The 12,381-nt window shown below is 46.9% G+C and overlaps 1 long non-coding RNA gene across 6 annotated transcripts in view; it reads left to right on the top strand.

Moving 5' to 3' along the window:
• LOC113837147 overlaps window positions 1-12,381 on the top strand; it is a 64,652-nt gene that overhangs the window by 20,735 nt on the left and 31,536 nt on the right. For 3 of the 6 annotated variants that reach the window (XR_004771081.1, XR_003487814.2, XR_004771080.1), the window contains exons 3-4: window positions 1,820-1,889; window positions 6,123-7,090. The exons of 1 other annotated variant lie outside the window; for it this stretch is intronic. This is a non-coding gene — a long non-coding RNA (uncharacterized LOC113837147). Of the gene's footprint in view, window positions 1-1,819; window positions 1,890-4,762; window positions 5,447-5,468; window positions 5,667-6,122; window positions 7,091-12,381 lie in introns of those variants that run through there. 2 more of the 6 variants (XR_004771082.1, XR_004771083.1) reach the window with 2 other exon arrangements.

Raw genomic sequence — 12,381 nt, 5'->3', positions numbered from 1 at the left:
AAATACATTAAAAATATTATACTACTACTTTTAAGTTTAAGAACATTCAGGCTAGCTGGAGATGTCAGAGTCTGGTGTAGGGTTCGGTGTGACGTTTACCACTTTCTACCAGAAAAAGCGACTCATGAGTGCTTTATCTCCACAGCAACAGCCTTGGACAAGCACTAAACTGAGACATAGAGACCCCCAAACCTTGAGTTTTTTTCCCTTCTCAGGCTTCAGTCTTTCCCCTTGACATCGTCTAACTGCTGAGTGGTGAAGCTGGGAACTCATTCTGTGACAGCCCCAGCACCAATTCCCCTGTTCTGTTCACAGATTTTATAAGCTGCCTGCCTGCCTGCCTGCCTGCCTGCCTGCCTGCCTGCCTGCCTGCCTGCCTGCCTGCCTGCCTGTCTGTCTGTCTGTCTGTCTGTCTGTCTCTTTCCTAATTCAGGGTCTTAAGTAGCCAGGCTGTCCTGAAACTCACTGAGTGGTTGAGAAGGACCTTGAACTTCTGTTCCTCCTTCCTTCATTTCCCTAGTGCAGGGATTACAGGCATGAGACACCACACCCAGATAATTTGAGAGAGAGAGAGAGAGAGAGAGAGAGAGAGAGAGAGAGAGAGAGAGAGAGTCTACCCCAGGCTCTTCTGGAATGTATGTAGACCAACTTGACCTACAACTCACAGTGGTCCTCTTATGTCACCCTCCCAAGGGCTGGGATGGTAGGTATGAGCCACTACACTAGGCTGTCCATTTTTCCCCAGGGACTCTGGAAACACTCAGGGTCTGTACCAATCACTTTGGCCCCTAGTCCCTACTTGATGCCCACAGGGCTCTCTCACTGAAGAGAGTAGGCACTGGTTTCAGAAATATCTACAGTATTCAGCAGAATGCCAGAGTGCTGTTGTGACTTGAAAAATCTGTTGAAACAATAAATGATTTTAGACATGGGCCAAAGGTGAGGAAGGTGTCAACTCTGTGGCTGGCACCAAGCTTCCTGCTCATCAGCATCTCTCAGTTCATACTCTCCCTCGGGTCATGCGGCCCACACGACCCACCCTTGCTCCCCAGTGTGAAACCTACACAAGAGGTCAAGTCCCACCCAGAAGCTACAGAACACTTTGGGGAATGCCATCTGCCTTTGCTAGTTCCTTCTTTCTTTGGTATAACCTTCCTATGCTAAAAAAATGACCCCTCTGGCACATTTCTATTGCCATCCTTGTTAAATATCAAGAAAGACTAAAACTGATCATGAATTAGGCACCAGTGGACTGTGGTCCACTTAATATAATACTCTGGTTTAAATAGCTGCCTTCTCAAAAATAAAATAGACAGTAAATTGAAACCTTGGCCATCCAAAGCAGACTTTCTGGTTATTATAATCACTAGCTCTCTCTCTCTCTCTCTCTCTCTCTCTCTCTCTCTCTCTCTCTCTCTCACACACACACACACACACACACACACACACACACACACACACTGGAAACATTTAATGAAGGGCCTTACATTATCTACCCAGGGTAAATAATCACTAGATTACAATAACCAGAAAGATTAGCATCTAGGCTTGAAAAGGAAATAGCAAATAACATCCCCCCAACCCATTCAAGCCCAGGCATCCAGCACCAAGGGTTCAGGGTGCCAATGACAGTGGATTAGACGTCCCTCCATTATCTATCTTCATCTGTCTGTGCATTTGCAAAGCCATGCGAACAACTATGCTTTTCATTTTTCCAACAATGAATTCAAGGACCTATCTTTTGAAACCAAGACTCAATTATGCTTCCAAGTAATAGCAACAAAATTATTTACTCTTTCAAAACCTTGTCAACCTACAGCCTGACTGTGTGTGGGAAGCACCCTGCAGCAAATTGAGGGCCCAGTTTCATTCTGTCAAGAAGTCAGCAGGTAAGAGAAAAATATTAGTAGAGACTTCCAGAATATCCACACATCCAAAATCCAGACTGTATGTGCAGAACAACAGATATTCAGCATGTGGGCTGAATTCCCACCATAGAGGTGTGGTTATTGAGTCCTCCAACACTTCACTGAACCCAGAGCCATTGCCTTAGGAATAGCTATTTTAGCTGGGTATGGTAGCACACACTTGGGGGTCTGTGGCAAGAGGATTGCTGTGAGTTTAAAGCCATCCCAGGCTATACCATGGTAGTTCTAGACCAGCCTGGGCTACGTGTTTCCTATCTTGAACAGACAAAAACAAAACAAACCAATCAACTGTTTTGTAGTTAGGGCTTATGTTTGTCTTTGTTCTCTGCTCTTTGCTGTTTATGACATGAAAACAACTGTAAACTCAAAGCTATTTAGAGCCTTAACAACAAATAGACACCTATGTGACCCATCTTGCACACAAATACTAATTTTATTCACTGTAAAACAAAAATGTATAAATTAAATTTTGTGAAATTAAAAGCATTTTCTTTTCAAAGACGAAAACCAAAAGCAGTGATACTAGGGACAAACTGAAAACACAATATATCATCATTTCCTGAGTGTGAAAAAAAAATCAAAGCTCAGCCATGAGCCACAAGCCACAAATAAAAGCAAAATGCACACAACTGCTCATACAAGGAGAGCTGTGCATGGGCACTAAGATGTTCAACCTAGTTATTCCAGGGGAAAATGGAAGCTAAAGCTGCAACAATGTCTCCTACACACTAGAATTGTGACAAATGAAAGGACTAGAAATTCTTCTTTTGGTGAGACTGTGGAATAAATGGCCCTCTTGTCAGTCGAAGATCAAAATGGTACAGCAACTTTGGAAATCAGTTGGCAGATTCTTAGATATTAAATCACCTCATAGAACCAGAAAAAAAGGCAATGAAGCCCAGAATTAGCAGATGGAAAGAAATGGCAAACATGAAAACAGAAATAAGCACAGAGAACAGAAAACAGAAAAGAAATGAAATTGAGTTGATGTGGGTTCAGTTCTTAGCACCTGTACTGTGGCTCACAACCATCCATAAGGAGTTCTAGGGAATAAGATGCCCTCTTCTGACCTTCTTGGGCACCAACAACACACGTGGTCTGCAAACACAAATGCACACAAACATGTAAAATAAAAAATCTATACATTTTAAAGATTACAAATGATTTTATGAGTATGTATGTTGCTCTCAGAAGCCAGAAGATGGCATGAGCTGCCCTGTGGCTGGAGTTACAGCATTTGTGAGCTTCCTAACATGGGTGCAGGGAACCATACCCAGGTCTTTGGTGAGAGTATCAAGTACTGACTTGTGAACCATCTCTCTGGCCCAGCCAATGAATTCTTCATAAATGATAAACCAGCTTATTAATAACTGATGAGCTAAGAAAAAATGAAAGAGGAAATAGTCAATGATGCCATAGAAATAGCATGGGTGATATAAATACTGTGACCAGTACACTGCAGATTGAAAAACTCAGAATGCATCAATTCCTGGAGACATAGCCTACGCAGACCACTGCATGAAGAACTGGAGATGCCCAGCATGCCTCTTGCCAGTCAAACCCTCACCAGACACCGCCCAACAAATGAAAGCCTCATTGCTGAATTCTACCACACACTTGAACTACTGTGACAATACTTCTCAAAGTCTTCCCTAAGAATGGACGAGAAGGGAATGCTTCCAGACTCCTTTTGTAAGATCAGCATTATCCTGATATCCATACTGCATGAAGATGACATAAGAAAGAAGACCGAAGGCTAATATTCTTAAATCCTCTTGTATACTGTGACTACAGAACGCCCCCCCCCCCCATGCAAGGATGGGTCAATACATGTATTTACAGCCTGGTTTCTTGCCCTGCCCTAATCTCCCTCCATTCACGTCTAAATTCTTCCAACCCAAGAGTTTATCTTTGTCCCCAAAGTTCTCCCTCGGGAACACGTGAGTCCAGATGTCCCTTTCTCCTTCCCAGTGTCTCTTATTCATCACATCCTCTGAAGACTCCTCAGTCCTCTCACTGATGACAGGATGGGTCACGAGTCACTCACCATGTCTGACAGTGATATCTGTACACTGCTCTCAAGTCCACTGACCTGCAGTGTGTCCCAGGACAAATGGCTGCCATCTTTGCTTTCCTCTGAGTCCAGCGAAACTGTTGAGGTCCTTGCAGAAGCCCAGTGCAATGCCATCCCTCTCCCATCCCAGTGCCACCCGCAATCAAATTCCCTTTACATCCTTCAGCTAAAACCAAAAGTTTTCTCTTAAAATAAACACTGAACAGAATTCCTGGCTCCCAAACTCCAGGAAGTTTTGCCACACTGTGTGTGTTTCACAGGCAACTGAAAGCTGGCATTCTGCACATACGCCCCGTCCCCTAGGGTGACAATGTGGCTTAGTTTGTAGCTCATCTGTGAATGCCTGACAGAGATATAACTAACATTGCCCTTCTAGGGAGAGACTCAGGAGTCACCTCTGTTCTGAGAGGCCAGATGGGTGCCCTTCTACTTCCTCTTGAGTATGTGAAGTCCCCTTGTGCCCTGCGGGGACACTGGGAAAGATTTATGGGTTTCAGTCAGTCACTGTGCAGGAGGCGTGGAGGAGTTCACAGCCCAGAGCACGCACAAGGCAGAGGCTTCTCACTAACCCTGTGGTAGACCAGGAATAGAGAGCAAGGCTGGATACAGCCAGCCTACAACTTTCAAAGGCTTGACGCTGGTGCTCTCCTTCCTCCAATAAGACTTCACTTCTCCAAGTTCTCACGTGCTCCCCAAATAGCGCCACCAACTGGGGAATCAAGTGTTCAGACACACGTACCTGTGAGGGCATTTCACATCCAAACCATAATAAAAGCACAAAGTCCTTGAAGAACTTTGACCCAGAGAGTGTCTGAGGACCTCAAAGCTATGGAAACACAGCCACATTGGGATTAGCTACCCTTGATCCCATGCCGGTCTCCTCATATTGGTGGGTCACGTGATTCACCTCATTATGAAGTGAACAAGAAGCCCTAAGGGGTGGTCAGTCTTCATTCTCCAGAACTGTTTACAGTGGTCAGGGCATTCTGAGTGACAATGAGTCACATCCACCAAAACTCGTTCACCGGCTCAGCTGGGAGTCCTGTCTCTGGGTCTCGGAGTTCTAGACGGACACCTGGACGTGTGCACCCCAAAGTTTCTCTGCAAACTCTGCCTTTCAGGAAGCTCTTGGAGCGCACAGGGTTTGAGCACAAGTCGCTCTCTAAATGGTTCCAACAGGGAAAAAGAAGGCAGAGCACTGAGTGGTACGGTTAGCAGAGTCACAAGGTTAAACCACGTGTCGCAAATCCTCCGCATCCACACGCTCAAATGTAATCAGCCTCTTCTAATTACGGGGAATATTGGGCCTCAGGGAAGTGAGTGCTCTTGGCCTTGTGATCCCAGCGAGGTTCAGGAGCCCAGTGGGTTTGGCTGAGTCACCACCGACTACAAGACCCCACACATCACCTGACCACCACATGCTCCAGCTAGCCCAGCTGTAGAAGTGAGTAAACACAGCCCGGAAGGACCTGGGGTGCAAGTGCTGACCTCGGCTCATGCTGCGCGTGGAGTTTCTGGGGGCACAGATCAGCTCTACCAGCGCGGCTGAGGGATCCTAGGACAGGCCGCCGAGCAGTCTTAACTCTAAACCACCTTTGGAAAAGAGCCAGCTTCACATTCTTTGGGTTGCAGTACAGCTTGGGAAAATTTAAAGTCTTAAAAATGTCAGTATAGCTTGATCACATGATTTCATTTGTATGATTTTTTTCTCCTTGGGAAACCATCAGTGGCACACTGATGTTTACATGCAGTCATGCTCACCCGGGTGACCTCGATAGTGAGCACTGAGGTGGTCTAAGTGGTACATGGGTGGCCGTTATTCTCCAGACCATGGCACGTATATATGTTAAGATGCTGTGTGGCCTTGAGGGAAAACAAAATGGCAAAGGACAGATTTGATGACCTGGGATTTTGCCCGGTAGAATAGTAAGTAGGAAAAAGTATTCAAAATTTGTTAGCATGATCCAGCTCATTTAAAACTATTTTCTCCCACACATATAGATGAAAAAACGGGAGGAGACAAAATGTGCAGTAAACAGGTGCTTAATCTCTGGGTTTTCAGTTCCTAAGTTTTTTTCCAGTTTCTTACAAAGAACCTGTGTTGTTTTTTTTCCCCCTAGAAATTAATTTTGCAAGGCCCACAGTGTCTGTGCTTGGCCTGCCTGCTGTAGACTGGCCAGCCTGCAGCACACCTACAGAGCCCGGGGACACAGTGGCACATCTGTGAACTGAAGCCTGAGCAACTCCAGGCCTGGAGGCTGTCCCGCATGAGAATGGAGAGGGGTTTTTTAATTTTATTTTTTTGAGGAGGAGGCTGAGCCTGAAGAATGGTGCCTCTGTGGGTGGCTTCTTAGATTCTCCTTTGCACGTGGCCTCCAGCCTGACTCCTGTAATTCTGGCTGGCTGACAGCAAGCTTGCCAAAACAGCCGGCTCCCCGGCATCTGATGATGGCTCCGTGGCATCCGGGTAGTCTATGAAGCAATACCTGATTCGGAAGGAATGCAGAGCCAGAGATGGTTTGAACCTGTGTTCCACGTGGTTGAACGTTTGATTCTCCACCAGGTGGCGCTATTTGGGGAGGCTCTGGACCCTTGAGAAGATAGAGTGGAGTGGGAGCGGGAGGAAGTGGGTCATTTAGAGTAGGCCTTTGAAGGTCAGCCTGGGTGCCAGTCCAGTCCAGTCCTGTACTTTCTGGTCTATCGAGATGATTTGTGCTGAGCCTCAACCGCATACCTACACTGTGAACTCCTCTGTGTCTGACCAAAGGGTGAGAAAAGCTTACTGGGGACTGTGCCGGTTAACATTACTGTCAACTTGACCCAGCCTAGAGTCATCTTCAAGAGGAACAGCCTAGATCAGATTGGCCTGCAAGCATGTCTGTTCGACAGTGTTGGCCCCTACTTGCTGCAGGCGGGGGCCCAACCCAGTGGGCCACAGCATTCCCTGGGCAGGTGGTCCTAGTTTGGATAAGAAAGCCAGCTAAAAGTGAGTCTGCAAAAGAGCCAGCAAGAAGCCTTCCTCCAAGGTTTCTGCTCCAAGTTCCTTCTGGAGTTCCTGCCCTGAGTTCTCTGGACTGTGATGGTTAAGGTAAAGTAACTCCCTCCATTCCTTGGGTTGTTTTTGCAGTGTTTTTTTATCATAGCAACAGGAAGGAGACCAAGACAACAGGGAAACCCCTCTTTCTATAGCAGACCTCTTGGAGATGAAAGCAGTCCCTGTCATGCCCTCCCCAAGGCTCCATCCTGGAAAGAAAACGGGTTGTTTGTGAGAGGAAGAAAACTCAGCTCACACCAATAGTGGCTTTATGACTGAAGGGACCAGCCCTCTGTTTTAGCAGCCATGACAGGCTAACATGTGCGCGCCTGACCCCCACCCCCACCCCCATCCCCCACCCCCACCCCCACCCCCTTTCTGGTCACTAGAGGATCAGATGCCCTCCTCGTGGCAAGGAACCAATCAGAAGTTAGCTGGAGGGGCTGTGCTTTATGGCACAAGTGCACAACACTGCAGAGCATAGCAACCACCCTGGGAGGGCCTATGGGCCATAACAACCAATTGACCAATCAACACAGGGCAGATCATCCAAGCCTGGGAGCACACCAATCCTGAGACTGTGCGTACCCCTAGACACTCCCCTTACGCTGCCCTATAAGACCCCTACCTGGTGGTTTCTTGGGGGTCTTTCTCCAGCCATCCTGCACGGTGGATGGATGAAGGGCCTGAGCTAATGGGGTTAGGTCATTAAACAGCAGCAATAAAGGACTCTCTGCTTTTGCGTCAAAATGGGCCTCTTGGTGATGTTGGGGTTCAGAATTTGGGCAAACATGATGATATCTTTCAAAGAGAGCACAGCCACTCCCAAGGGGCAGAGACAGCTGATCTCAACCTTCCCGTCTGCTTAGAGATGTAGCATGCTGTTGGTGCCTGGTGCCTGGTGCCTGGTGCCTGGTGCCTGCTCCCTGCTCCCTGCTCCCTGCTCCCGCTGAGTAGAAGATGCTGAAGGTGGCCCAGAGCCCCTCATCAGCAGGAAGGCAGTCTGGAGTATTTTTAACTCTTAGAGAATAAGATGCAATGTGGAAGCGGGGTGATAGCTCCCATTCACAGAAGAGAAATCACTCCATCATCGGTTTTCTTGAATATCGACTTCATATCTGGTACTCTGTTGGGGTGCAGAGGAAACTTCAGAGACTTGAACAGCCCTTGCCCTCGAAACCTTGATGTTCTGTTGGGAATGAGAAAGTTTGGAATGTGCTGGGTGACATTCCAGTTGCTGTGAAGGGAACCCCAGCTGCGTAAAGGCAGAGAATGAGATGTTTGATGTGGAGCAGCAAGGGGCTCTTCCTCTGCTGAAGGGTTGTGAGTGAGGAGCCACGGAATCCTTTGTGGGTGTCTGAAGTAGGGGAAAGAACCAATACATAAGACCCAGAGGAGTCACCAAGGTGACGACTTAGCTGGAGGCCACCGTGAGGACTTGGCCTTTGTCCTATATAACTTGAGAGGCCACTGGAGGTTCTCGGGGGTTGGGGTGCGGTGGGGTAAGTGCTGGGGTTGGGATTACTTGTGTGTTGGGGACGGGCAAGACCATGGATAGAAACTGGTGATCAATTAGGATGTGACTGCCATGGCAGTTGTGGCTGGAGCAGGCTTGCAGCCATGAGGATGTGGAAAGTGATTTCAGAGGCAGCCACAACAGGGCCAGCTGGTGTATTGGCTGTGGGATGCGACGGCAAATGGCACCTTCCAGGTTGTAGGCCTAAGCAACTGGAAGACTCAAGTTATTCTCTGAGATGAGTAAGAATTGGGTAGAGGCCATCACGGTGTGGTTTTGGATTTGCAGTTGGTTTTCACTGCCGCTGTGCTTATGTTTTACAAAGTCATCTAGAAAACTGACTTAGTGAAAGGGGAACCGATCGATGCACAGGGTGAAGTTCCCACAAACTCTGGTCAGGGTTTTTTGTTTTTTTTTTTTTCTCTTGTCAGATTATCAGCCGCTTATTGTATGTGTGTTTCTGTTTAAAGGCCCTTTGTTTAGTATGTATTGTTGGTTTAACAACACTGCAGCTCATGCCTGAAGGAAGTGTGCCTAATGTATGTATTTTCTTTGTCAGGCAAATCTTTGCTTTCTGGAACTTAGGGAAATGAAATAGCACTTCAGTCCAACGTCTAGGGAGCATTTTATAAAGCAAACCCACCAACCAACAGCAGAAAAATGGAGCATTAACTCCAAGTGAAATAAGTGTGAGAGGAGACCTCCATGACAGCTAGCTGAAGCATTAAGACAGAACACCGCCCCATTGAACCACAGCTTGGACATGCAGGTCAAGTGGCATCTCCGTGCATGTCTGAAAACGATTATGAGAGTGTCATGGGTATTGATTTGGGGTCACAAATGCATTTTAGTGAGTAGGCAAGTTTGCAAACATGGAATGCATGAATAATGGGGAATTGCTGAATTCAGATGGGAGAGCCGTTGAACTGTGCGGAGATATGAAAAAGGAAAGTCGTCCAGGGGACTTCTGGAGGCTTTGATTTGGGGATTATGGCCCTGTACCTTGATCTCTGTGTATAGCTAGCTGGAGAGGAGGTGAAGTCTTAGGAGTTCAAAATAAAAAATAATAATAATAAAATTTGAAAAAAAAAAAGGGAGGAGTTCTGGAGATGCACTTTGGGATGTTCCAGAAAAGGAGAGAGACAGAGCAAACGGTGGGAGCGAGAAATGGATCAAGAGATGGTTGATTCAAGAATGAAGGGCGCGCCCCCCCCAAAAAAAAAAAACGAACAAAAAAAGAATGAAGGGCTTGAGTAGGTCAAGTGTTGTAGAATCTAGTCTAATGGTAGGTCAGAATCCACCTTTCGATGAGGTAACATGGGCTTGGTTGTGATTTTAAGTTTCATTTGGGACCATAGAATTCAAGGTCTGAGTAGAGCTATGAAAGTACAAATACAAACTTTCCAGAGTTTGGATGTAAAGGGGAGACAAATAGTTAGGTACAAAGCAGAAAGAATAAGGGGGGCAGCTCACTGGTCAAGCACTGCCAGTCAAGCATGAGGACTGGAGTTTGGATCCCCAGGACCCGTGCACATGCTGGGTGGGCGTGGTGGCCAGTGTGGACCTTCAGCCTTGGGAGACACTGGGATATCCAGAGCAGGCTGGATACCAATAGTACCCGTGTAGGTGAGTGAGCCTTGGGTCTGATTGAGAAGAGACCCTGCTCCACCAATGAGTAAGGCAGGAGAGAGAGAGAGAGACAGAGACAGAGACAGAGAGACAGACCGAGAGAGAGAGAGACTGAAAGAGACAGAGAGAGAGCCGGGAAAGCAGTCTGGGGCCTCCACACTCACGTGCATTCCCTCCCCACACCTGTATCCATACACACACATACAGATACACACACACACACACACACACACACACATACATTCCCACACACACACACACACACACACACACATTCACACACACTCATATGTTCACACACACAAACATACATACACATACATACACACACACACACACACACACACACACACACACACACACACACAAACACACACACACACACACACACACACACAAAACATGGAAACAGAAAGAAAGGGAAAGAAAAGGCGAGGGGAATGGCATAGGATCCAGGAATGACTTTTAACGTGGACCTCGAGGCAAATGTGTTAGGGAACAGACCCAAAGGTCTATGGTCAGAGAAGAGGAGGAGTTAGCAGATGGTCTTCCATGACTGTGGTGACTGCTTTAATGTTGCATCAACTGCATGCTGGGAATATCCTCCCTCATTTGTGGGTGAGGCTGAGTGAGGCCAGATGCTTTGTTCACAGTCACACAGAGAGTCCCTGACAGAACTGGGATACAGATGTGACCCTTCTGGTTCTGGGGTTTGTGGCTTCACAGCTTCACTTGAGAATGCAATCAACACCCAGGATGATTACCTGGTACCCACTGTCACTCAGTCCCTCAGCCAGGCTGGAAGCTAAGGGGGAGCATGGAGTGAAAGCCCAGACTCCCTGCTGTCTTAGAAACATCACACTCTGCCCACAGAGAGGCTGAGGAGAGAAGCTGTACGTCAGGGTTATTGCTAATACCTCTGCTTCTGGAGCATGTCTTACCTGCAGAAGACCACCCGGGTCACCTCTCTAGCTTGTGGAAATAGAATTCATTTCGTAGGGTCATTCCAAATCAAGAATTTAATTAATCTTCCCAGAAGCCTCTGTTCCCACTCGGAGCCCAGGTGAGAAATCTCTGAGGAAACAGTTCAGCTTTGCCCATCCACAGTGTGTGCAGCCTTCTCTTGGAAGCTGTCTATAGGGGCTCAATAAATTGCTTGTTGTTAAACAGAGAGATTTATTCCCCTGACACCCACATGGCCCCCTTGCTTTATTTTAAAATATATCAACTAACTTACCACCAATGCGATTGCTTGTAATGTCTCTGACACATCCAATTTCTCAATAGCTCAATGACAATGTCATAGTAAAGACAGGAAGACGGGCGGGGGAGGGTGCTGGCTGTGTAGACTGTTGTCTTAAAAAGTGTGCCACAAGGACACCTGCTCAGAAGGGACTCCGGTAACAGACTCTGCCGCTGGTTTGGGAAATAGATTAGATTGCATGGGAATATCTCTTTTATATATATCTTTTCAAAACATCTGACCCCATGATTTTTGTCGTTTTAGTTTTAGTTTTGTTGCTGAATTGAATCCAGGGCCTTTCATATGCTAAGTTGGTGGAGATAAATCCCTAACCCTGTTTTATTGTTTGTTTTGGGTTTTTTTTTTTTTTTTGAGACAATTTTGCTGTGACTCTCTTGTAGACCTGATGTTCACTGTATCACTCAGACTGTCCTCAAACTTACTGCAATACCCCTCCCTGCCTAGTTTTGGGGTCGACTGGCCCATGTCACTGTACCATGCTTGAGCCTTTTTCCTCAGGGAACCAACCCACGCTCCCAGGTTCTTTCACAAGAAGTATCAACTGTCTGGCTGGTGTCTTCTTTTTGCTTTGAAATGGGGTCTCTATGGAGCACTAGCTGGCCTGGAACTTGCTATGTAGACCAAGCTAGCCTTGAATTCACGGAGATCCCCTGCATCTGCCCCCTGGATGCTCAGATTAAAGGTGTGCACTAGTGCTGGGACTCTGACTAGTGTCTTTGATTTTCCATGGAAACCTTTGTTCTGGAAAGTATTCCTGTTGCTGCATTAGGAATTCTGGAGTTGAAGGTGGGATGACCTGTTCATTCCACACAGTGAGATTCTATGCTATTGAACTATCAGCCCTGGCTTTGGTGGGTCTGCAGATACAGAGGACGAAGTCTCTGTGAAGGAAAAGGTAGCTGCAGACGGTGGTTGGTTCTTCAGCTATGCGCCAAC

Source organism: Cricetulus griseus, chromosome 8 (genome assembly GCF_003668045.3).
Source record: "Cricetulus griseus strain 17A/GY chromosome 8, alternate assembly CriGri-PICRH-1.0, whole genome shotgun sequence".
In the NCBI taxonomy this organism is placed as follows: Eukaryota; Metazoa; Chordata; class Mammalia; order Rodentia; family Cricetidae; genus Cricetulus; species Cricetulus griseus.
The sequence above is the reverse complement of the archived record's forward strand: the minus strand, read 5'-3'. Positions and strand labels throughout refer to the sequence as shown.